The sequence below is a fragment of the Canis aureus genome, chromosome 15 (genome assembly GCF_053574225.1).
Source record: "Canis aureus isolate CA01 chromosome 15, VMU_Caureus_v.1.0, whole genome shotgun sequence".
NCBI lineage: Eukaryota > Metazoa > Chordata > Mammalia > Carnivora > Canidae > Canis > Canis aureus.
Window position 1 is genome coordinate 28,385,979 of NC_135625.1, and position 26,062 is coordinate 28,412,040.

The 26,062-nt window shown below is 35.5% G+C and overlaps 2 long non-coding RNA genes across 4 annotated transcripts in view; both read left to right on the plus strand.

Annotated features, from left to right (window-relative positions):
* LOC144284426 (uncharacterized) overlaps window positions 1-26,062 on the plus strand; it is a 108,772-nt gene that overhangs the window by 77,365 nt on the left and 5,345 nt on the right. Inside the window, exon 3 of the long non-coding RNA XR_013352784.1 lies at window positions 24,047-24,116. This is a non-coding gene — a long non-coding RNA (uncharacterized LOC144284426). The remainder of the gene's footprint in view (window positions 1-24,046; window positions 24,117-26,062) is intronic.
* Window positions 283-13,123, plus strand: LOC144284425 (uncharacterized). Of its 3 annotated transcripts, XR_013352783.1 has the most exons (4): window positions 283-425; window positions 8,265-8,397; window positions 11,364-11,525; window positions 12,750-13,123. It is a non-coding gene; the product is annotated as an uncharacterized LOC144284425 (long non-coding RNA). The 3 variants fall into 3 exon arrangements; XR_013352782.1 differs by lacking the exon at window positions 11,364-11,525; XR_013352781.1 differs by lacking the exons at window positions 8,265-8,397; window positions 11,364-11,525.

Here is a 26,062-nt window from a genome sequence, read left to right on the forward strand (position 1 = left end):
ATTAAACGTCAGAATGTGCTTAGATCCTGTTTTCTTTGGAAAATCTAATGGTAACCAGTTTTGTTGCTTTAAACAACTTCTTAATGTCTTCACATATTTATTTTGCTCATCTGAATAAGCCATGACATGTAATCAATAATCTTTGGGGTGCCTTATAATTCATAGCAGACATAAAATGATTAATATGTCAATGTAGGCTGAACTTCATTGTTTTCTGAAAACTATCATAGATGTGCTCATCAAAAGAAGGTATGTGTGACATCTATAAAGAACATAGAACAGTGAGGTTGGATACTATTGTTCAAAAGAACATTAATGACCATGTGCCCACTGGAGTACTGCATTTTTCTTGAAAACAGACTTGCTTGTTTGGAGATTGGCCATGATGCCAGGCAGTCACTTCTTAAAAAATTTAAAATGACAGGGTAGGTATTTTCAACTATATTCTCATGACCATGAGAATATTTTGTGATCACTGAATTTTTTTGCAAGATGATCACTGAATATAAAGGGTTATCATATAATAATTTAAAAGCCAAGGACCATGAAACATAAGAAAGAATTTAACTCTTAAAAATTTCATTTCTCAGGTGCCTAGGTGACTCAGTCGGTTAAGTATCTGAGTGTTGGTTTCAGCTCAGGTCATGATCTCATGGACCATGAGATTGAACCCCATTGGGCTCTGCATTCAGCAGGGAGTCTGCTTAAAGATTTTCTCCCTCTGCCCCTCCCCCACCCTCCTTTTCTCTCTCTCTCTCTCTAAAATAAATAAATAAATCTTTAAAAAATTTATTTATCATAGGGATAAATGACAGAAAGCTATGGATTTAATGAAGTAGTAAATCTATGTATTAATGAGAAACATTCTTTTTGGTGTCCTTTACTTTTGATTGAAGTGTAACTAACATACAGTGTTGTATTAGGTTCAGATGTATAATATAATGATTCATCAATTCTATATATTACTCAGTGCTCATCAAGATAACTGTACTTTTAAACTCCTTCACCTATTTTACTCATCCCCACTCTCACTCCTCCCCTCTGGCAACCACCCATTTGTTCTCTATATTTAAGAGTCTTTTTTATTTGTATCTTTTTTCTTTGTTTCTTAAATTCCACATATGAGCCAAATGAAATAACTCAGTCTGAGAAAGATAAATATCAAAATATATTGGCTACTGTAAATGATTCTGCAATAAATATAAGGGTACATGTATCTTTTTAAATTGATGTTTTTATCTTTATTTTTGGGTAAAAACCCAGTAACAGAACTACTGAATCATATGGTAATTCTATTTTTATTTTTTTGAGGAACCTCCATACTGGTTTCCATAGTAGATGCACTAATTTTCTCTCCCCTCAGCAGTAGATGAGGGTTCCTTTTTCCTCTACATCCTTGCAACAGATGTTATTTCTTGTCTGATTCTAGCCATCTGACAGTTGTGAGATGGTATCTCACTGTGGTTTTGATTTGCATTTCCCTGATGATGAGTGATATTGAGCATCTTTTCATGTGTCTGTTGACCATTTATATGTCTTTGGAAAAAAGTCTGTTCAGATCCTCTGTCCACTTTTAGTCAGATTATTTGGGACTCTTTTTTGGTTTTGAGTTATGTAAGTTCTTTGTATATTTTAGATATTAATGTCTTATCAGATATATCATTTGTACTATTCAGTAGGCTGCCTTGTCATTTTGTTAATGGTTTCCTTTGCTGCGCAAAAGCTTTTTATTTTGGTGTAGTCCCAATTGTTTATTTTTGCTTTTATTTCCCTTGTATTAGGAGATATATCTAGAAAAACATTTCTACAGTAAATATCAAAGAATAATTTCTTAGGAGTTAATACTCCTATGTTTCATTCTAGGAGTTTTCTGGCTTCAGGTCTTACATTTTTGAGGAACCTCCATACCGGTTTCCATAGTAGATGTACCAATTTTCTTTCCTCTCAGCAGTATATGAGGGTTCCTTTTTCCCCCATATAGACCCTCAGAAGGTCTTTAATCCGTTTGAGGTTATTTTTGTTTATGATATTAAAAAGTGGTCCAGTTTCAGTCTTGGCAAAGAGCTGTTCAGTTTTCCCAGCACCATTTGTTAAAGAGACTCTTTTCCTCATTGTGTATTTGTGCTTTCTTTGTTGTAGGCTTTGGCCATATAAGTATGGGCTTATTTCTGGGCTTTCTTTCCTGTTACATTTATCTAAATGTCTATTTTGTGCCAGGACCATACTGTTTTGATTACTATAGCTTTGTAGTATGTCTTGAAATCTGGGGTTGTGATACCTCCAGCTTTATTCTTCTTTAAGATTGATTTGTCTTTTGAAGGTCTTTGTGGTTCCATAAAAATTTTAGTATTGAGGTGCCTGGGTGGCTCAGTTGGTTAAGCATCTGCCTTTGGCTCAGCCTATGATGACAGAGTGCCAAGATTCAGCCCCACATCAGGCTCCCTGCTCGATGGGGAGTCTGTTTCTCCTTCTGCCCCTCCCTCTGCTCATGCTCTCTCTCCCTCTCCCCCACCCTCAAATAAATAAATAAATACTTTTAAAAAATTTTAGTATTATTTATTCTAGTTTTGTGAAAAATATTGTTGATATTCTGACAGGGATTTTATTAAATCCGTAGATTGCGTTGGGCAGTATGGACACTTAAACATACTTGCTTTTTCCAGTCCATGAGTATGAGTCCATTTGTTTGTGTTGTCTCCAATCTCTTTCATCAGTGTCTTAGAGTTTTTAGAGCAGAGATCTTTTACACACTTGGTTAAGTTTATTCTTAGGTGTTTTATTCTTTTTGCTGCAATTGTTAAATGAGATTGTTTTCTTAATTTCTCTGGTACTTCATTATTAACGTATAGAAATGCAACTGATTCCTGTATAATAATTGTGTATCCTGAGACTACTGAATTAATTTATCAGTTCTCATAGAACAGTTTATTTCAGAAAATCATGTTTTAAAAGGAAATTTTAGTAGAATTGGAAGTAAAAGAACATTTTAATATGCTAGATAAATTACCTAAGTTTTTTTTTTAATGAGAGAAGTTTAGGTTATGTGAATTATACATGTAAAATTAGTGGCACACATTTCTAAAAAGATATGATCAGTTATATGCTGATTCTCCAGTGATTACAAGGCTTATCATTTTATTTAGCTTTGATAACAACTGGGGAAATTTGTTCATTTATAATTGACCAAAGAAAGGTGGGAAATTGACATGAATGTTTATAATCTGTGATTTCCTTGTTTTTATGGTACAGTTCCTAGTTTCTATGGACATCTTTATAATTCAGTTTGTATTATTTTGTTTTAAGATTGATCAATCTATTTATCATCTATCTATCTAACTATATATATATATATATATATATATATGCTTTTTAAAAAAGATTTTATTTAGTTATTCATGAGAGACACAGAGAGAGAGAGAGAGAGAGAGTGAGAGAGGCAGAGACACAGGCAGAGGGAGATGCAGGCTCCATGCAGGGCCCAGTGTGGAACTCAATCCCGGGACTCCAGGATCATACCCTGGGCCAAAGGCAAGCGCTAAACCACAGAGCCACCCAGGGATCCCCTATCTATCTACTTTTAAGAGTAGATATTTCATCCAAATGTTCATAAGAAAGCATTCCTGATCTCAAGTAGAAATTTGCCTGTAGAAGTAAGTCAAATGAACTAATAAATAAAGTAAATCCAACTGTGAAATCCAGCACTTTGATCTGCAGTTTAGAGGGGGAAAAAAGCCAGGAAGTTAAGTATTGGCTGATAAACTTTTTGTACATAAATGATCTTCAAAATCAGCCTTTTGGAGTAAGGTCATTTTCAGAAATGACAGAAAGTCAACTGAGCAATATGAAAGAATTGTTGCTTTACTCAATTAGAGTCCAATTAATGCTTCTTTAAGTCATATTGAATTGATAAGAAGGTGGAAAGAGAAACAACCCCAAAGTAACAAAGGTTCTCTCAGGAATAATAGATAAAAATTGTAGACAAATAAATATTGAAACGTCATTCCTACTTCCAAATCACTTGGCAACGACTTTGCATTGGACATTTACATATTCTATGCCATATGTCCCACTTCTCTTGCTGATTTTCACATGGAGTTAGTAATTTCCATAAATCACTTAGTATTATGGAAATTACCTCTCACCTCTTGCCTCTCACTCCTCTAACCCCCTCTTCCTTTGCCTCTCTCTGTATTTTTTTTCTCTTTTTATGGCTGTGTATCTGTTAACTAGACAACATGTGTTTATTAACTACTTAATATAGACAAAACACCAATTGATAGAGAGGGTAAGTGGGTCTTAGGTATTCAAAAGAAGTCAAATTAAATCACTTTGTCTTTTTCAGGTATATATAAATACATGATACATCACTCTTACTCTTAAGAAAATCGCATTCTAGTTAAGTGCCAAGAATAATAAAAGTAATAAAAGCAATGAACTTAAAGGACTATACAAGATAGTACAGTGCCTCCATCTGTCAGGCAACTTTGATGTTTTTGTTTTCTTTCTCAATTATCACCAGTTCCTTTTCCTTCATTATAATCAATGCCTTACAAATATAGTCATATCCTGAGGTGCTGGAGTCTAGGGCTTCGACATTTGAACTTTGCGGGGACATAGTTCGATCCATAACACATACCATCAACCTACTCTTTGGAGTAGAAGGGCAGGAATCCAGGCTGGTGCTGGAAACTTTCCTGGGCTCTGTTTCACTCTGAGTAGATGATGAGGACAAGTTTACATACAGAGTCCTTCAGTGAGACTGTATGGATGGAGAAGAATGAGCAGACATGGTGAATAGTATGATTGCCTCTAAGAAACTGCTAGAAGAAAGTAAAGGCTACAAACCAAATTCATCCTGGAAATCAAATGTTATAGAATTTCATTGAAAATCAGGCACTGGAACTACTTCATTTCTGCCTTCCTCATAAATATCTTCTCTAGGACTCAAAGACAAGAAAAAACTGCGAGGAAAGCAGCATGGAATCTTTACAGAGATGCCACAAGAAAAAAAGAAAAAGAGAAACAAAAGGTAAATGAAAAACAAACAATCAAACCTCATTAGAAGACAGGCTAAAGAAGAAATGGGACAAAAATTAAGAATTAAAGAGAATTAGAAAGAACGTACAAGAAATCTGAAATGTCCTTTGCTGTTATCTCTGAATAAAAGAACCAAAATGAGGAACAGAAAACCTATGAACAATACAGTTGAAGAACATTTTGTAGAAAAAAAAGTTGGATCTACAGAATGATGGACCATACATATCCTCAAGAAATTAACAGAAAATAATTGTAGTTGAGTTGAAGAACATTTTGTAGAAAAAAAAGTTGGATCTACAGAATGACAGACCATACGTATCCTCAAGAAATTAACCGAAAATAATTGTAGTTGAGATATAGCCCAGTAAAATTACTGAATTCTAAAGATAAAACTATTTGCCTAAACAGAAATGTAAAAGTCAAGTTCCTTATAATGCAGTAAAATTTATTTAATTTTATAGTTACCCATAGCAACAGTCAGGACAAAAAAAATGACGTCTATGAAATTCTTAAAAAATAGCTTTAAAAAGTGTGTCAGAGTTTGAACGAAGCAAACAAAATGTCTATAAAGGCAGCAGATAAATAGTTTTTGAACATGTAAGAAATCAATGAATACAGTTTCCATGGTCTTTGATGAAATCATGATGCTAAAATCCAGCCAATAATAAATTTGATAAAGACTGGCAATGAGCATTGATCCAATTAAATGAAGGATAAAAAAGTAAAATAAGTATGAGAGCTACAGTTTTAAAACAGAATGTGAGTTACAAGCCTTGACAATGTAAAAATTACATATCTTTAAAAGGCTGAACTTGGGAAGAGGGAAGAGAAGAAAAGGTAAGAAATAGTGCAAGGATGTGGATTTCTAAAGCAGAGGGTCAAAGATATAATTGAAAAGTCATAAATCAGATAATATAAGTATGCTTGGATAGAATAAATATAAATATTAAGAAAATAGTACTCAGTAAAATTGAGAGGGGAAGGAAAATATGTTACTTTAATTCTTCCTTGTAGTAGAGAAACTAGAGAGAAAAGAGGATTAGGATTTTATATGAAATTACAGGAATAAGTGTAACCATGAGAACAGAAGCACATCTACATTATCAGAATAAATGCAAAGAAAGAAAAGAATATAGCTTGTGATGACAGAACTAAGATCAAACCTATGTGTCACATCAATAAAGGTAAATAATTGTAAATGGAACAAATATCGTATTAAACCAAGGGATGCATCAATTGGATCAAGAGGCAAAACCCAACATATGCTATATGCAAGAGGTATCAGATTTTCTGATGAGTTTGTGGGAGGTGCATTGGAAAGAGGTCTGCAAATGGGGAGACCAGTGAAAAATCTACCATAGTTTTCCATAGGAGAAATGATGGACATTTGACCTGAAACAGAGTGGATTTAGGGAATCAGGAGGATTAGAAAGCAGAAGAATTTGCTATTGACTGGATGTGGTACTGAAAAAGGGAGTGTATCTCATAGGTTTCTCATAGGATTGCCATCAACCAAAACAGAAAATACTGGAGGGATGAGGTTTTCGAAGAGAAAGATGGTCCTTTTATATTGCATCTCCTGAGTTGGATAAGTCTATAGGCCACCTAAGTAAATCTACTGGGCATGTTGTATCTATGTTAATCTAAATCTCAGTTGGCAGGTCTAGGAGAAAGATAATAGTTTGGAAGTTTTCCCAGTAGAAGGAGTAGAATAAGGTTCATATCTCCTATGTGAACTACATGTTAGATAAAAATGAAATTAGACCTGTTCCTGGAGTTTGGTGTTGAAAGAGGGTGTTATAGTGGAGATCAAATGGGAGGCAAAAGGAAACGCCATTTTCCTCCTCATGTAGAAGATTAAATTTCTTTGGTTGCCATATATTGTGACATATGTTGATTTTTTAATATGCTAATAAGTTAAGGATTTTCCAATGCTTATGATAATCTAATTCTCACAGCAAGATCTTATTTCTATTATTATACAGTGGAAAATCTGCCAAGCACAGCACTCCAAATTACAGCAATAAATGTTGTAAATACATGGAATGCACTTGTATTCTACTGCATGGGTTTCTTTAATGTTAATAGCTCAATTTCTCTAATTTATTTCTTGTCATATCCATATTTTGAAATGATTTTGTAATGGTTCTTAACATTGAAGCCATTGTCATGCCTATTAATGATACAATAGAGTTAAGTCAAATATATCCTCAAAATACTCTGACTGAACATCTCACTTTTCCTATTATTTGTGACAAAAAAATTCCATTTCATTACAGCAGTGAGTCTCCATAAGGAACATTCCACACAAGTAATTTAACATTTCAAGTTGTTAAAATCACTTTGCTTTTGGCTTGCTAACTTAAAACGCTACCCAGAGCACGCTGTAATTATGTAGAAATGCACGACTTGTCAAATATCATAGATTTTAAACTCCCAATCAATTGAAATGAAGCACATTCTGTGAAAGTCTTTGCCAAAATCATGTTCCTTATTGAGAGGTGGCACTCTAAAGAAAGAACCTTTTTTTTTTTCTTCTCTTTTTTAGACAGAAGAGAATATGGTAGTAAAAGAGGGGATGCAGGGGGTAAGCATGGAGAGAAAGTGTTTGGGCGTTGCAGAGGGAGGCAAAGAAGACGTGTATTTGACCTTCTCATTATGTTAAGTACTTTCATGAGTGGAGGAAAGTTGAACACACAGACTTGAATTACTTCTTCTGGCTGAGTTGGGACTGGAGTGGTAGTGGGGGTAGCAGGAGACAAAGGGGAGCCAATGCCCTAAAGAGCAGTTATAGTGTAGCGAATAATAAAGGTTGAGAAACTAAAACTCATAGTCTATCTCATTGCTGAAAGGACAGGAATTGCAGACATGTTTACACTGAAGTGGGATTATGTGAGAAAGTGACTTCCGAACTATGTTTGGGAACTTTGAAGAGCTCCATCTCCTTGACTTCCTTTTTCCTTAGTGCCTTTCCTACTAATCTGTAACTCTTCTACAGGAATAGTCTTCCCTCCCTCTCTTCTTACACTCTTCTTTCTAATGTCTTTCTCCCTCCATCCCCCCTGGCCGGATTCCTTCTATAGATACAGTTTCCTCCTCTCTTCTAAGTATCCCTTCTCCAAAACTCTTGGAAGTTTTCAGAGAGAAGCCAAAATTTAAAAAACTCACTAAATACCCAAATATATTTGGAGGGGATTAAGTTTCCTTTGTCTTCTTACATTTTGCAGGGGGGAGAGCTCCCATTATACCTGCTGGCTTCATCTTTTAAGTGTCTATTTGAAGTCATAATATTACAGCAAAGAGAGCCATATCTTCATTTGATCTGTGTACAATATTAGTTTCTTGAGAAGTCAATACTTGGTAAGTTCATAAGATGCTGATTTTTTAGAGTGAGGGTGTGATATATTTCAGGTGATTTCTATTTATATTAGTGATTCACTGGAGTTTAAATTGCTCTAGAAAAAAATTTATAGTCTATGATAGTGCCTGGAGTAAAAGAGAGGTAACTGATGTGACAATCTTCAGGGTAGAGCTCTAGTTCGGGCTCTGCCACTAACCAGCTTTGCCTTCTGTCACTTCACTTGAACTACCTGGTCTTCAGCTTCCTCGTTTGCAAAAAAAAAAAAAAAAAGGAGTTTGCTGTGCTAGAATCGCAATGCCTGTTAGCTCTATACCACCATGTTCCTTTATAAAAGATACTTTAAAAGTTTTTATCATACTCATTTCCTTCTTAAAGTTCAGTATACTTTTAAAGAGAAATGACCCCCTAAAATGTCAGGACATTTTAAAAATGAATGCCATCTTAGAATTTAAATATGTCTAAATTATTTAGGTACACTCTAAATCTAGAAAGTGCATTCCTTAGTCTGGAAGTACCTAACCCTAGAGTAGGAGTGATTCGTCCATATTTTTGTCTGTACCTCATGTATTGTAACTATTTATATTTTCGGAAACAATATAAAAATGCATAGTTTGAACTCTGAAGACAAGAGATATCTAAAGAAAGATAATAATTTACATTATATTACGGAATTTAAATTTAGAGTAGCTGAACCAAAAGAGAGCAGGGCTACCAGTCATTCATTATAGTTTTATTTAAGGCATGTACTGTGATAGCTGGTGGGTTAGGTGCTAAGGGTACAGAGAAGAGCAAGAAGGCAGTTGTATAATCTAACCAAGGACACTGAGATGCCATGATATGGGTTGTACAGTTTTCTGTACAATTTTAGCGGTTGCACAAGGGTGGAGTCCACGTACTAGGTTGAGCTGCTACATAAGGTGGTGTCTTTGTTCATGTAGGAAAGATGAAGATGTGTGTTTCAGGTAGGTGAGAGGAGTAGGGCCAGAGGAAAGGTCATGGCATGCAGATGACAGAGCACAGGCAATGGCCCAGCCAGATGTGAGAGCAATATCATAAGTTTGGAGAAATGTAGTGTCTTTCAATGGCAGCAAAAGTTTCAATGGCCAGTGAGGAGGGAAGGAAGCAAGCAAAGGGACACAAGACTCACACCTTGCATCTTATATTAAGGATCAGAGGATTTACCTTTATGCATCAAAAGATGAAAAGAGGATGGGGGTACCTTTTATTAATATTTTTAAAATAGAAGAATAAGCAGGTGAAATGGAAACAGAAGACAGGGACATGACATGAGTTATAGCTATGACTTGTGTATTAGAGTTCTCCAAATAAACAGACCAATATACAAAAGATTTTAAAGAATCAACTCATGTAATTATGGGGACTGGCAAGTCTAAAATTTACAGAGCAATTTCCATATGCTATAAATTCAGGTAAGAGTTGACATTGCAGTCTTGTGACTGACGTCTGTAAGGCAGGTAAGCTGAAACTCAGGCAGGGTTTCTATGTTGTTGTCTTGAGACCAGATTCTTTCTTCAGGAAACTACCTCCTTTGTTCTTAAAGTCATCAACTGACTCGCTGAGGTCCACCCACATTATGGAGGGTAATCTGCTTTACTCAGAGTCAACTGACTTAAATGTTAATCACATCTAAAAATATCTTTATAGCAACAGCTAAACTTATATATGATCAAACAAGCCTAGCCAAGTTGACGTATAAAATTAACCATGACAGCTCATTTTCATTAATCTTGTGTATTAATTTCATTATGAATCATTACTCAGGATTTGCAGATGGTATAATCCATCCTTTCTCTCTTTCTCTTCTTCCTTCTTATTAAGTCAGAAAAGAAAGTTAGGATACAGTAGAAAATACAAAATGAAACTATAGTCAAACAGTATGTTCACTGGTTGTCATCTGTGGTTCTGAAACTGGTCTGATAATTAACACAGTGAAGGAAGTCACTTCTCTGAATGAAAAACAACAACAAAATGATGCCACCATGATATACGCAGCCACCTTTCTCTGCTGCCTTGCTGGCTCAGCAGCACTGGCCCTTAGTATCTGTGATTTGTGCATAAAGACCATTCTAGGATGGACTTTGATCAGTTTATAAGACACTGAACATGTCTCTGCCCTTAAAATGAGTCTTTTCCATAGAAGCTTTTAACTGAATACATGTAATGATCTTTTTAAAGATCAAAAAATATTACTACTAACATCAGGAATGCCGCAGCTTTGTGGACAGTCTTTGCAAGGCTAGATGTGAGGCTCCTTCTGCAACATCATCCTACAAGGCATATGTTGCTCTCTAGAAATGTTTTTTTCAGTTGGGGGCAGGTTTGTTTATTAAATTATTTTATTAAATTTAGCTCAGTAAAATTAAATTATTTCAGTAAAGTTTTTTCAGTAAAATTATTGATGAAAATTAAATCATTTCCATAAAATTATTAAGTGTATGAAATATAAAGTCTTCCATCTTCTCTTTGGAGGTGTATATTTTTTTCACACTTCCCAACTATGATCCCTTACTCAACCTTGACCTTCCTGGTTACACCTTTGTCCCAAACTGCTGGCCTCTATCCCATATTTAATGTTCTATATCCAATTTCTGCACAGCTTAGCTAAAAATGCAACAAAATTAATATGTGACAATAGTTTATGGAGTAGGTCAGGATGGGCTGATGTGCCTTATATTTGAGGCAGTATATAAGCATTTAACACTCTATCTTTGCAAAGAAAATGCTTTAACCACTGAGGTGAAATTATGGGAGAAATTTGGAATTTCAAAGAAATCTGACACAGCGATGGGGGTTTGTTGTTATTTTTGACACTTTTCAAACTACACTAGGGATATATAAATAACTTCATAAATTTCCATTTATTTTTCTCTTTAAGATTTTATTTATTTATTTATTTATTTATTTATTTATTTATATCTATCTATCTATCATTTATTTATTTTAGAAAGAGAGGGCAGAGGAGAGGAACAATTGGAGAAGAGAGAGAAAATCTCAAGCTGACTCTACACTGAGCACAGAGCCTGACTCAGGGCTTGATCTTACAACACTGAGATCATGACCTGAGCCGAAACCAAGAGTCAGATGCTCAACTGACTGAGCTGCACAGGTGCCCCTAAATTTCAATTTCTTTAAGGTTCAGCCCAACCTTGATGATATTTGAGATTCACATAGAAGAGCTTCTTACATAAAGCATACTTCCTAGATGGCCAGACTCCAGACTTACTCTGAGTTGTTTACTTGGGTATGAGATCTGTGCAGCATGGAGGAGCTGTTTGGAAGATAAAGTCCAGGAAGGTAGAGAGAGGGTCTCACCTAAAGCCAGATCATTGTTGGAAACTAGAGAAGAGAATTTCAATGAGTTAGTAAAAGCTAGAAGAAAGAAGCTGACATCATATGCCAGATTTTGTGGTAAGAGACTAGCTAGAGATCTGTGGAGACAGATCCAGTCAGTCCCTGGTCAGTGAAAGCAGTCCTGTGCAATTTCCCATAAAGAAATGTCTACCTTCGATGACTATAGGTCACCACTGTATGTCCTGCTGGAGGTCTAGAGGTCGACTATCTTCAGTGGACTCCTATTTCATTCACTCTTCCTTCTTCATATTCCCTTTTTAAACCATCCTCCTAAAGCCCTTATCCTATATGGGGCCAATCAGAACAGACAACCTACCCATCCAAATACGCCACCCATGGAAAACCCCCAAAGTTGGTCTTTGTTTTGATTGCACTATTACATTTTAGAAGTCATATATATATTGTGAATTTTTGAATGCTGACTTTCTGAAATTCAAAGAAATTCCATGAATAGGTGAAATGAGAATAGTTGCAAAGATTTTTCAGAGTGCCATAATGTAGATCTATATTATTTCATTTGATACCTATACCCCTGTGAATTACATGGCAAATGCTTTGATCCAATAAGACAGAAACATTTAAATATCTTGCTTAAGGTTGTATGGATAGTAAATAGAAAATCTGTGAGTAGAGTTTAGGTTTTCAAGTCTAGTCTTGTTCCTTTCATCATATCTCACTCAGCTTTAAGGATTTCTCAAAGAAACTTAGCTACCCTTCAAAATAATTCATAGAGTTATATGCTAACTATTCAGAATAAAGAATCTAATAGAAAAACTCTTTATAAGGAACTTAGGAAGACTATGGCCATCTCTCATTTTATGGTAACTCATCAAGTTGCTTCTCTAAGTATTTAAAAATTATAAAATATAAACATTATTCCTAAAGACTAAAAAAAAAAGAGGGAACTTTGCTTGTGTGAATAATTATTATTTTAAAATCAGATTTTTCTAAACAACTGTTTTTTTTTCCCTTGTAAAAGGAGGAAGCATTCCTAGGAAGTCAGAATCTTCTTAGGTATTTCCTAGGATGGAAGTTACCTAACATTTGTTGCACACTTACAATGCATATATTATCTCAACTCTACTAAAAGAGGTGCATTGTTATCTGTCCATTTTCTTAAGCATTTTAATAACCACAGGGGACCTTTGGCCGTGGCAGATCTAGGATGAAAACTTCAGTGATTTGACAGCAAATCCTACGCTTCTTCTACTATACTGTACTGGTCTTTCAAACCATAAAGAATGAAGAGCCTAACACATTTGTTCAGCTAGAAGACTACACCATGTTTGCATTTCCAAGGAGTTAAAAGAAGTTAACTATAAAGCTTGTAAAATATTAAATCTAAATATCACACTGAGCCTTGAATTACTCTTTAAGTAACATCCCTGTGCTGTAAAAATCCATTTGCAATAAATTTTCATATGCAAGCTAAAGGATTTCAAAGTCTTTCTGGAAAACCCATGGGCCCCATGCAATTTGTACTCCTTACATTCTTTCCTCTGGGTGCTTAGAAATTCATTGTTAGAGGAGTTTAGTCTATTACCTTAAACTCAAGTCCCAGTCAGTTACTACCTGTTCATTTTCACTTTATGTATATAAATGTCTTACTGTTACAAAAGAAAAAACACAAAAACACTGTACATACTGAAAGTGTCCGTTGCATATTATTGGTAGCAGAATAATGAAATAAAACATGTAGATATAGGGAGATTTTCTAGTTGTCTTTGTATAGGAAAGCCTTCAGAGATTATGACCTTTAAAATTGAGCTCATGATAATATGCAAATGGATCCAGTGTTTATCATTTTCTGAATGCAATTATTTATGTATTGCAGTCCTCCCAAATTATAATTATGGTGATCAGAGGAATACTTTGCAGCTTGTTGAGAGTAGCTGATAAAATCATCAACATTTTAGGTGTCTTTCTTTGGTTAGTTGTACAGAAGTGGCATGTAGCAGAGGAAAAAAAATACTACACAGTTCATGTTGGAAGAATTTTTATTGAACTTTGATAATTTTGCTTAGTGTTGAGTGTCAGAGTCTTCTCTAAATTCGCATACTTCTATGCCTAGCTACTACATCTTTCATCTCTTCTAGAAGGTGTGTGTGTTTATGTGTGCAAGTGTGCACATATACACACATGTCTAGGCCTAACAAACACATAAAATTAAACACATATGCATACACATTTATGGCTTATAAGGAATAGAGCATATGTTTTATAGTAGATAAGAAATAAGAAGTGACAGATTTCAAGATGTATGTGCTTTGTTTAATAATGTGATAAGTGATCTGGGAAAGGATGTGAGAAATTCATTCTTTGGCTTTCCAGATGATAGCAAGTGTTTCAGGTTAATAATTGACCAAGATACCAAAAGAAATGACAGATATTAGAGAAGATCAAGAGTGTGAAATAGGGATGCCTGGGTGGCTCAGTGTTTGAGCGTCTGCCTTCAGCTCAGGGCGGGATCCTGGGATCCAGGATCGAGTCCTACATCGGGCTCCTTGTGGGGAGCCAGCTTCTCCTACTATCTGTGTCTCTGCCTCTCTCTCTGCACCTTTTGAAAATAAATAAAATCCTTTAAAAAAAAGAGTGTGAAATAAATTAATATATGAATACCACAGTGAGCAAAAGTAAGGCAATACATTTAGGGGGCAATGATCAGAACTGTATTAATAGGATGAGAGAAGTGAAATTAGCAATGGAATCCAGGAGGTGAAAAGCACTGTAGGTTATTGTTCCCAAACATATTGGACTACTGTACTGCAGGGTGGGCTTAACCAGAAAGAACTTTAGGGAAACTGTGATGGAAACTTCTATCCCAACATAGAATCTTGATATATACACACATGGAAAATACTAACCTTTATATGAATTTCTGTGATATTCAAATAATCTTGTAAAAAGCAATTCTAAGCTTTGAACAGTATGCTTTCAAAACCCTGCACTGTGCTAAATTATGGAATTAAATCTGTACAGCTGCATTTAGGTACTCAGAATGTGGGCTTTGATCATCAGATGAATAAACAACTTTTGGGAATGTTGAGTATTGGTGCTGCCTATCAACCAATGCTGCAATTTTAGCAGTAATCTCTTTTGGTCCAGCAGGGTTAATTTTTTTTTAAATATTATATCTCATTGTATTTTGCTCTTCTTGTTTCATAAAAATTAACATAAAGCAGAAAAATAAAAGTGCTGACACTAGTATTAGGAGCGCAGAGCCTATAAACCTGGTACTATGGAGAAAAAAATGGACCCAAAAAATTCAACACATATGTAAACTCAGTCTGTGATTTGCTGGGTTTAACTCAGTAGTTGACCATGTGTGCAGTGAGGAAGAAATTTTTTTTTTTTTTTGAGGAAGAAATATTTTTTTAAAAAATATGCTAAATTAGAGGAATATCTTAAATAATATTAATATGTCTTGGAAGATTTTAGCAAAAGAGAGCCTTTCTTATCAAATATACTTATTGTTTTCAAGTTTTACATGTTTAGACTTTCAGAATTCTTTGTAAGAACACATTGTATGTAAAAGAAGTGTGGGTATAAATAAGATCATAGATATAAAATTAACAATACAAGTTACTAGTTATGTGATTTCAGACAAATATTTTCTCTGAACATCAATATTCTCATTTGTAACTTGGGGATGAAAAGGACCAAATTTTAATTTTTTATGGTAATAAATCAAGATAACAAATGTAAAACACTTGACATAGTCCCTGATGCTGTTGAGCGCTTAATAAATTGTGGTAATTATTACATGTTCTAGGGCTAAAGACTAAATTGTCACCATAGTGTACTCGAATGAACAGATCTGGAGATAGATATTGAATTGGGAAACTGAGAAGAGTGATCACCCTAAAGATAAGTCTCGTTAGAATGGTATTAACACCCAAGAAGAAATATCACAATGATGTATGGTTTACAGTAAGTAAACTGCATACTAGGACATTAGAATAACAGTTTACCTCTCTACTCCATATTGCCTTGAGGATAAAATCTAACTTCTCTTACAAGGATTTCAAAGTTCATATTGATTTGATCCCATTTTGCATCAGCATTAGCTTATTTTATGACAATGCTTCTACACTCTATGACCCAGATATTCTAAAGTACCTTCAGTCACTTTTAGATATGCCATGTCCTCTATGCATGGTACTTGCTCTGCCTAAAAGATGAATTCTTTTCAGGGCAATTGGATATTCTGACTCATTTTATAGGTTTTATTTTGGATAGTGTTCTTCTCCCATTTCCATTTCTATTAGGTATGTCTCTAATGGGCTTCTATATAGCATGGCTTAGGAGGCATGATGATGCTTTTAAACTGCAGTGCTTGTTTGTACCTTATACTAGACTATGAGTTCTGTGATGATGGGTTGCATTTGCTTTCTTTACTTTGCACAGTGCATGGCCTAAAATAGGAGACCAATAAATATTTATGGATGAAAGAAGGATGAATGGATTCCGAGGTTGATAGTGGTAAATATAATCAAAGACACTCATATTAAATCATTTTATCAAGTTCAGAAAACTAAGGTATGGTACAAATTAAGCATAAAGCATTTCATAAGAAGTCTTGGTAAACAGTCAATGGATAGCAATCAAAGGTATTTACATAGCATTGTCAAGAGAATAGGATTAAGAGAATTTATTCTCAGTCATTCCCTCCTGCTACTTACTGGATGACCTTTGTAAAGTCAGTTTATCTATAGAGTAGGGATAATAAGACTTATATTCCTACATGCAAGAGGTTGAATAATTCCTTGAGGTCTCTTCTAGTTCTGAGACACATGATTCTTTAGACCAATTATGAAATTAAAGACAACTAAATCTGTGATATAAGATTTCAGCATGCATATTTAAAAATAATCACTATGAAAAAAAACAAAACAAAACAAAAAAAAAAAAAAATAAAAATAATCACTATGAGAATTGTGTGTGTATGTGAATATGTATGGATATATATAAGCATAGTTTCTGCAAAGAAATAAGATCATATATAGAAATAGATGACTGAAAATAATACAAAGTTATGAATTTTAAACTGACATAATCATTTCCGTTTAAAAACTATAGATATTTACATACAATCTACATATATATTTTTTAAAAGATACAAGCTATTATGTATATAACCACATATTCAAATATAATTCATGATTATTTCAGTTCTAGAAGAATTTTTCTCTCCCAGTTATTGATTATTCATATCATATAAAAACCTCAATGAATACAGATGATTTGCACAAAGATATTACTTTTGAGAGAGACTGTATTTGCTTGTCAGTTCAGACCATTTTTCATATACAGAGAAATCTTCTTGCTTCCCAACTATATATTCCTCCATGATAATGTATTGGGCTTGGTGTCAAAAATTTTCTGTGAATAAAAATCTCATAGTGAGAGACTTGGGTGGCAGAATTTGAGAGTTATGGAATGGAAATAAGCTGGTCTAAAAAACCTACTGATGCACATTCTCAAAAGAAAGAAGGAAGTAATATATTCCATGTATAGAGGTTATTTAAAAATGGAAGAAGTGGAAGTAATTGAATACATTAGTAGAATATTTTTAGTTGAAGCAAATATACCAGAAGATATGAAATAGAGGAGAAAATACTATAAAAGTTGATTATGAAAATCTTATAGTAAGTGAAAGAAATCTGAAAAAAATCCAACCATAAAGCTGAGTTAGGGAGTATATGATTTTTACAGATATAAAAAATTATGTTTAGACTATCAGAATAGTTATCATAATACCCCACAGAAGGGAAATGAAAGCCTAAAAATAACCCCAAAGTGACAGAAGAGTGAAAAAATAGGATAGATTTCTAAGTTAACCAACACAAATACTAAAACAAAGCTGCTAGCAGTAATTGAGTTAAGATAGGAATAGGAGAACAGAAAAGTGTGAAACAAGGATCCAACCATTCAAAAACACATGTATGCACTTCATTTTTTTAAAGATTTTTATTTATTTATTCATGAGAGACACCGAGAGAGAGAGACACAGGCAGAGGGAGAAGCAGGCTCCATGCAGGGGGCCAGACAGGGGACTCAATCTCGAGGCTCCAGAATCATGCCCTGGGCTGAAGGCGGCGCTAAACCGCTGAGCCACCCGAGCTGCCCACATTTATGCACTTCAAATTCAGGTCCTACCATGTGCCCAGCACAAGCTGTTAAATTCTGGGCTTACTGAAATAGACATGGTGACCCCAAGAATTTCAAGGCTTGTTCAGAGGATTGGATCAGTCACTCAGCAATTATAATACCATGTGATAAGGGGTGTCATAAAAACAATAGCAATAAGCATAGAGTCCTTATAAGGCTTCCTGCAGCAGCAGGAGAAAGAAGTTTTACCAGGAAGGAATGTTTGAATGTTGCCTTGAGAATAACAGAGGAATGCCAAAGTGCGCATGTGTGTATAAAGGAAGAGCTGGAGAAAATGGAATTTGAAATAGAGGCCAGAGGAAGTAACAAGGCAAAGAGGAATAGGTAGCACTTGGAGCAAGTCGTCCTGTATGATTGCAAGATAACATGGGTGTAGGCAGGTGAAGAATTGAAGAGGTGAAGATCAAGCCCAGGTTTTGAAGGGCTGACATGATCTGCTTGGTGCATTTAGATGTCTCCCTTAATGATGTCATATAGAATTAATTTAGGAATATAGCCTGAAGAAGTGAAGACAGTGAAGTCCTTTGAAACAGAATAGAGAAAAAAATGAGGCTGGTGTAAGGTGAGACTGAAGTCGAGTGTACATAGTGATGAAAATGAGCAAAAAAGAGTCAACAGGGCACAGTTATAAAATACATGTGCAGGAAAAGAGCAGGAAAAAGTGAAAATGGTTTGGTGTTTGGGTAAAGTATGAGAAAATGATGGTGTTAGCCATGGAGATATGGAATGATTGAGGCCTAAGATGGTAAGTGATAAATCCTCCTTCAGCTATTTGTTGTTTGGAGCTTCTAAGACGTAGAGATAGCTATGTTCAGTGAGCATTTGAATACAGGAGTCTGGAGCATAGAAGTGTAGAGTGGGTGATGCCATAGGCACACATGAAATTACACAGGAATAAAACATAGAATGGAAAGAATGTCCAGAGTGGGGAATTTTGGAGAACACCTCAATTTGGAAAGTAGATAAAGAGAAAACAGGATAGAAACTGAAAGGGAGGTCCTATAATGTGGAAAATTTGAGTCTTAGTTGAAAGCCTGAGTTATCATTTGAGGAGCAGAATAAAATATTGGAGTAACAGAAAATAAAATAATTTCAAGGAATCAAATATTTTTTTTCTAATCTAGAGAGAAGTACAAGCCTTGAGTCAAGGCAACCCTCCACTCTAAGTCTTAGGCATGAAATGAAATCAATAAGATGAAGCAGTGAAAATTCTTCTTAGAAAGACATTACAGGAAGTTAAATTTAAATAATACTAATGACTCAATTTCAAGTAGAAATGTCCCATGACCTCACTTAAGTCTTGTTCTGGATGTCTTTCAAATTATGATGGTAATAACCAGTCATGCATACTGGTTCACTGGGCTTCTGTGAAGCACTATGTGTGTAAAAATAATTTAAATCTTTGGAAAAGCAATATTCAAAGTCACTTCAGAATAATGAAGACAGTACAGCTATGGCAAAAGTTGAAGTGCATTAAAGGGATCTGCACTTTAAAAGAGATTCTCAGAGATCATTGACGGTCATGAAGGAATAAATTGGGCTACTTTTTCATGGTAATAAACTTAAATGATAGCCAAATGATTTGTCAGAAGAGTTTCTGAATTATTTTGTCAAACTTAATATTGTAGCTTTCTAATATAACTTTTTCTACATGTAAGAATTATACAGGCTACCTTTTTTAAAAGCTATGCAAAAATTATCCCTACAGAAGAAGGACAATATAAGCAATCAAATAACCAATTGAATTTCTGAATGGTGACAAGTATTGCTTATTAAAGTGCCTATGTTTGTGGGCACACTACAGTTTTGACTGTTTACATATTATAGTAATTTTCATTTCACTGGACTTTGTTTTTCTCTTAGGAAGTTCCAAAGAAAAAAGAATTTCATTAAGTTAGTGGGAAATCATACACAGCACAATGGAATTACATTTATATTGGGCCAGAAAAAAGTTTACTTTTGTTTTATTCTCTAAAGAAAGGATTTTCTTTTTTTTTTTTTAAGATTTTATTTATTTATTTATTCATGAAAGACTGAGAGACAGAGAGAGAGAGAGCGCCAGAGACAAAGGCAGAGGGAGAAGCAGGCTCCATGCACCGGGAGCCCGATGTGGGATTCGATCCCGAGTCTCCAGGATCGCGCCCTGGGCCAAAGGCAGGCGCTAAACCGCTGCGCCACCCAGGGATCCCAAGAAAGGATTTTCTAGACAAACCCAAGAGGTAGAAGAGACACAGGAAAGAAATTAAATGCCTTCAAATCATCCCTAAGTACACTGAAAGTGCCATTCTAAACAATTGATATTCTTCCTAGCATGCTCCTTGAGGACTCTTACCACGCAGTACTTTGTTAACCTAGGTCTGTTTATTGAGTATTCTTGAAAAAAGTTAAAACTGCATGTCTTTGCATACATTTCCTAGTTTTTTATCTTTACTGGCTCAAATGGGCTAAATCAATCATATGGAGTGATATTTTACTATATACAACTACAAAAATAATTTTGAATATCCCCCAGTAGATTAATGGTACCAAGTTGCAGTATTCCTTTATAAAATAAGTAACACATTTTCTTTTTTTCTTTTTTTAAAGATTTTATTTATTTGAGAGAAGAGAGAGAGAGTGCATGAGAGCAAGGTAAGGGGCAGAGGGAAAAGCAGATGCCCTGCTGAGCAGGGAGCCTGATGCCAGGCTGGATCCCAGGACCCAAGATCATGACCTGAGCTAAAATCAGACACTTAAAAGACTAAGCCCCCCACCCCAGGCACCCCAAATTAAGTAATATATTTTAAAATTTCTCTGTCATTGGAGATACTCCAGACTATCTCCTATTGGTCTGATCCCTTCACAGATTATGAACTCTAGACAAAATATGGAAAATGATTATCTAATGCATTGGAGAACCACAAGAAAACAGGCAGATATTGGACAAGAATTGACTTTTGGAGGAAGGGAATAGCATTGAGTGAAGTTTCCATTTTTAATGGCTTTTAGCCTGAGTACCTTGTGAGGTGGCTAACATTTAGGTAAAATATCTCACCTTTGCTGACTTGAAGAACTAGAGGGCAGACATTGGGTCCATCACAGCCACTAGAAAAGAATAGGTGGTATCACAGAAAAGAAAGAACCATAAAGGTTGGGGGGACCCCATGACCTATATATAAACTCTACCCATGTGTCTGGCTGGTCCCTGAGCCTCCCATGCATGGTGGAGAATCTAAGTAATCCAGTTAAGGTTGAAAACTAAACTGATATTTGAACTCCTACCATCACTGTGGAGACAGATTTTTCAGTTTGAGTTTAGCTACAGTAAGTTCCTACTAAAACAACAGCAACAACAATACAGTGGTCTTAAGAAGAATATAAGAGCCCAGAATCTTAACATCATATGGGTCCCAAAGTCAAGGATACAAGGCAGCTCTTTGTCTGAGAGGAACATTGCCTCATCCCTCAAGTTTGCTGGCTGCAAACCTAGTCCTCAGAATAGCCCATGGAAGAAGCAGTGAGGGCCTTAAATTCTTGCCATACTTTGTAAGAACTCGTGTTTGGGGACTCAGGACACAAGACTCGAAGAGCCACAGCACATTGCTTCCCCCAACACCCATTTTTCTATTCCCTTATGTTCAACTTGTCTGAAGGTAAAGAAGATAAAGAATGGGAAGACTTGGGACACCTGGGTGGCTCAGCAGTTGAGTGTCTGCCTTTGGCTCAGGCTATGATTCTGGAGTTCTGGGATTGAGTCCCGCATCAGGCTCCCTTCATGGAACCCGTTTCTCCCTCCGCCTATGTTTCTGCCTCTCTCTCTCATGAATAAATAAATAAAAATCTTAAAAAAAAAAAAAAAAGAATGGGAAGACTTAAGAGAGAACTGGGATCATTAAGAGACCTTGGGCCAAATGAGAGGGAGAGAAATCCTATTAACTATTCATAATATACTAACTGGATTACCAGGTGATATGTTCCTAATCACCTACTTTTGCTAGAGATTTACATGTTCAAATAATCAATACAAACAAATACATGAATGCATTAAAGCATCATGAATTTAGGGGGTGCCTGGGTGGTTCAGTTGGTTGAGCGTCGGCTCAGGTTCTGATCTCAGGATTGTAAGATCGATCAAGCCCCATGTCTGGCTCTGTGCTCAGCTTGGAGCTGCTTAGGATTCTCTTTCTCTCTCTTAATGCTCCTCTCTTCATTCTCTCTCTCTCTCTCTCTCTCAAATAAATCTTTTTAAAAAAATGAAAGCATCATTAATGTAGGAAAACTACATTTTAAATATTTGAGGCCTAATTATCTATTTTTCAGTTGGGATGATTTCTTGCATCTGTAACTTGAGGATATTGATGATTATTTCCTAAGTTGAAGTTTCTTCCAAGTTCTAATGCATTTTACAACAAAGCCCTCCATGTGGACTATGTTAGAGAAACTATTTTTTATGGAAGATGTGAGAGGAACTATTCCTTAATAATTGGTGTAAATAAACTGGTCATTGTTTTACTTTGAAAATGTATTCACTAAAAAATCCATTCATTTTAATAGATGTGGCAACTCTTTTAGGAAGTGTCAGTGTGGGCAGCTTGGGTTCATCTGCTCTGTGGGAGATGAGATGCAGTGGATGGACTTTGACAAGCACTTACGCAAGCTATGGGAGAAACTGACAGCTGCTATTTTTGTCAGCTCAGACTGAATATACTCACTTAAGTAAGGGTATACAAATATTTTTATTTTGCAATTTTTAATCAATAATTATATATTAAAGAATTGTAATTACAGATTTTTGTGTGCAAAAACGCTTTATTATTGTGCTTTAAATAGGAACTATAAAATAAGTTCAGGCATTTTGATTTGGCTGGTACTTTCAGAATTAGCAAAAAAACTAATATTTTAGAAATTAGCTATAGAAAACATTCCAAATATTGGGGCTTCTGGGTGGCTTAGTCAATTAAGCCCCTGCCTTTGGCTCATGTCATGATCCCGGGGTCCTGTGATCAAGCTCCATGTTGGGCTCTCTGCTCAGCGGGAAGTCTGCTTCTTCTTCTCTCTCTCCCTCTGTGGTCTCTCTCTTTCTCTCAAATAAATAAATAAATAAATAATCTTTAAAAAGACAACAAAAAAAATAAATAAAAAAAAAATAAAAAGAAAACATTTCAAATATGACTCAATGAGACATTTTAAATAAGCCATTAGTTTATATAAAAAAAAGTTAACCTAATAAATTTTTTCCAAAGACACCTGTTTTAAATTACCTATAATTTCCCTTTTCTGCTTTCAATTTTCTATTGTTTTTTAACAAAAACAAAACTACAACTTTTATTTATTTATTCATACAAGACACAGAAAGAGAGGCTGAGACATAGGCAGAGGGAGAAGCAGGCTCCCTATTGGGAGCCCAATGTGGGACTCAATCCCAGGACCCTGGGATATCTAGAACCAAAGGAAGATGCTTGATCACTGAGCCATCCAGGTGCCCCAAATACAATTTTCTATCTGTTATCTCTGTGTAGGGAGTATAGGTACCTTATGTGTGGATCCACAAAGAATAGCTTGACTATTTTTGAGTTGCAGTAGTGGAAACAAAATGTAACACATCTTGTAATCTGAATGGTGACCAAGATTTCTTTAAGAGAAGACATAGGATCCTGGAAACCTAGTCCAACATTAGAAATGTTGACAAGGAGTCGTATGATCACTGCTGTGCCACAGGCTCACTCAATAGTTTGTACAGAAGTAGGCTGATGGAACTATCTAGGAGGAAGATCTCCAGGGAAAAACTAAATGGAATTTAGTAGATTGATAAATTTGACCGGTTCATATTTAAAGGTATTTGATAAATCTCCTAAAATGTTAGTAAAATTAGCATTAGGTACAGGAATAATTAAAAAAATAAAATTTGTGATAGAAAGTGGTAGAAACATGTGGTAGAAACACATGTATTTACTTCTTGTCCCCCCTCCAAAGGGAGGTATATTACATGTAGCTTGCTTTGACCAATAGAATATGAGGACACACATTACATCAAAGCAGAAACCTTAAATGAAATAACATAGTTCAGTTTCCCACTTTTTTTTAACCTCAGAAATGACATGTCTCAGATTGGGTCTTTCCTTTCAGCCTAAACCACAGTATGAAAAAGCTATGCAGAACATACCTGAAGCCAGCTGACTGACTGCCTACCTGCCATGTAAGTGAGAAATAAACGATGCCATAGCCAGTGAGGTTAGGAGGTGGCTTATCTCGACATGTGGTGGGCTGAACTGTGCCATTGTCCAATTCATGTGTTGAATTTCTACCTTCAGTACCTCAAAATATGATCAGATTTGGAGATTAGGTCTTTAAAAAGGTGATGATGTTAAAATGAGGCAATTAGGGCTGAACCCGGATCCACTATGACTGGTGTCATATAAGAAGAGGAAGAGGCACAGGGACACGTGCACAGAGAAAAGGCCATGTGAGGACACAGCCAGAAGGTGGCCATCCGCAAGCCGAGGAGTGGCCTCAGGAGAGAGCAACTCTGCTGGCACCTTGATGCTGGAATTCCAGCCTCTAACTGTGAGGAAACAGATTCTGTTTAAGCCTCCCAGTCTGTGGCATTTTGTTGTGGCAGCCTGAGCAAACTAATGCCCAGTATAACCAAGCAAAACCCAAAAATGTTGAAATATAATCCCAATGCACTGCGTGGCTAGCATCAAAAACATTTACATGGTCATAGTAATGAAACAGTGACAGAAAAAAAATATATATATATTGCAAATACTTGAGAAAAATGGTGGAAAGGAAATTAGAGCTTAATTATCATCATTGTAAAAGGATGTTGAGAGCAATTTTAGAGATGATGCTTCTTACAACTGATAAATTAAAAAATAAACATTTAATCATATGTATATGTTGTATATACGTGTGTGTCTGCTAACTTGCTGGCAGCTTGATTCTTCTGCCCGGTTGTTAGAGAGTTACTCAAAATCACAACTGATATAAAATTATAATAAGAGGGGTGCCTGGGTGGCTCAGTGAGTTAAGTGTCTGCCTTTGGTTCAGGTCACAATCACAGGGTTTCTGGATCAAGCCCCACGTCGGGCTCCCTGCTTGGGGAGGAGTCTCCTCCCTCTGCCTTTCCCCCTGGATTGTGCTCCCTCCCTCTCTCTATTGCTGCCAAATAAATAAATAAATAAAATCTTTAAAAGAAATTGTAATTAGAAATAAGTTTGGTGCAGAGGCACCTGGTGACTAAGTAGGTTAAGCGTCTGACTCGATGTTGGCTTAGGTCATGATCTTGGGTCATGAGATGGAGCCTCATGCCAGGCTCCATGCTCAGTGGGAAGTCTGCTTGAGATTCTCTTCCTTTCCCTGTTCCCCTTCCTCTCCCTCTCTCTCTCTCTCTCTCCTTCTTAAATAAGTAAATAAGCCTTTAAAAAAAGAGTTCGGTGCATTCATTTAATCATATTTGTGTGTGTGCGTGTCTCCTGCTAACTCACCTACAACTTAATTCTTCTGTCCGACTTTTAGCTAATTCTGCAGAAATATAACTAGAGTGATTTAGTATATGTTTATGTGCCAGGCACTATGCTTGATGCTTTACATGCATATCTAGCCTCCCACAGTCCTTCAAGCTAGATTCTAATATCTTTATTTTGTCCAGAATGAAATATTAAATGACTTGCCTAAAATGGAGCCTTGATAAAAAAATAAAAACTATTTCCAAACTAATGTTTTTTGTTCACTAGAACATACTAAGTATCAGAGAAAAATAATGATTTATGATAAATTATAAAGCAAATTATTAACTTACAAAAGTAAAAACTATAACTACTATTTTTATATATATATATACAAGAAAACTGAAGCATGCATAATGCTTAGGTCACTTAGGAAGTAAGAGAGTAAGACAAAGCTGAGTAAAGTCAAATCCTGCGTTCTTTCTATTACATCATGTTGTCAACTTCAATAGCAAATAAGATTCAACAGATAGAATTAAGTTCTAGAGCTTCTTGCAGGTCTTGGTCTTGTCATAAAAGAGAATAAATCTTCAATGATATTCTTTGGAAGTGAAGAGGCATGATAGTTTTTATAAGCAAGATTCATCTGGCAAACTTAAAATAGATAGAAAGCTGCTAAATCACCCAAGTAGAG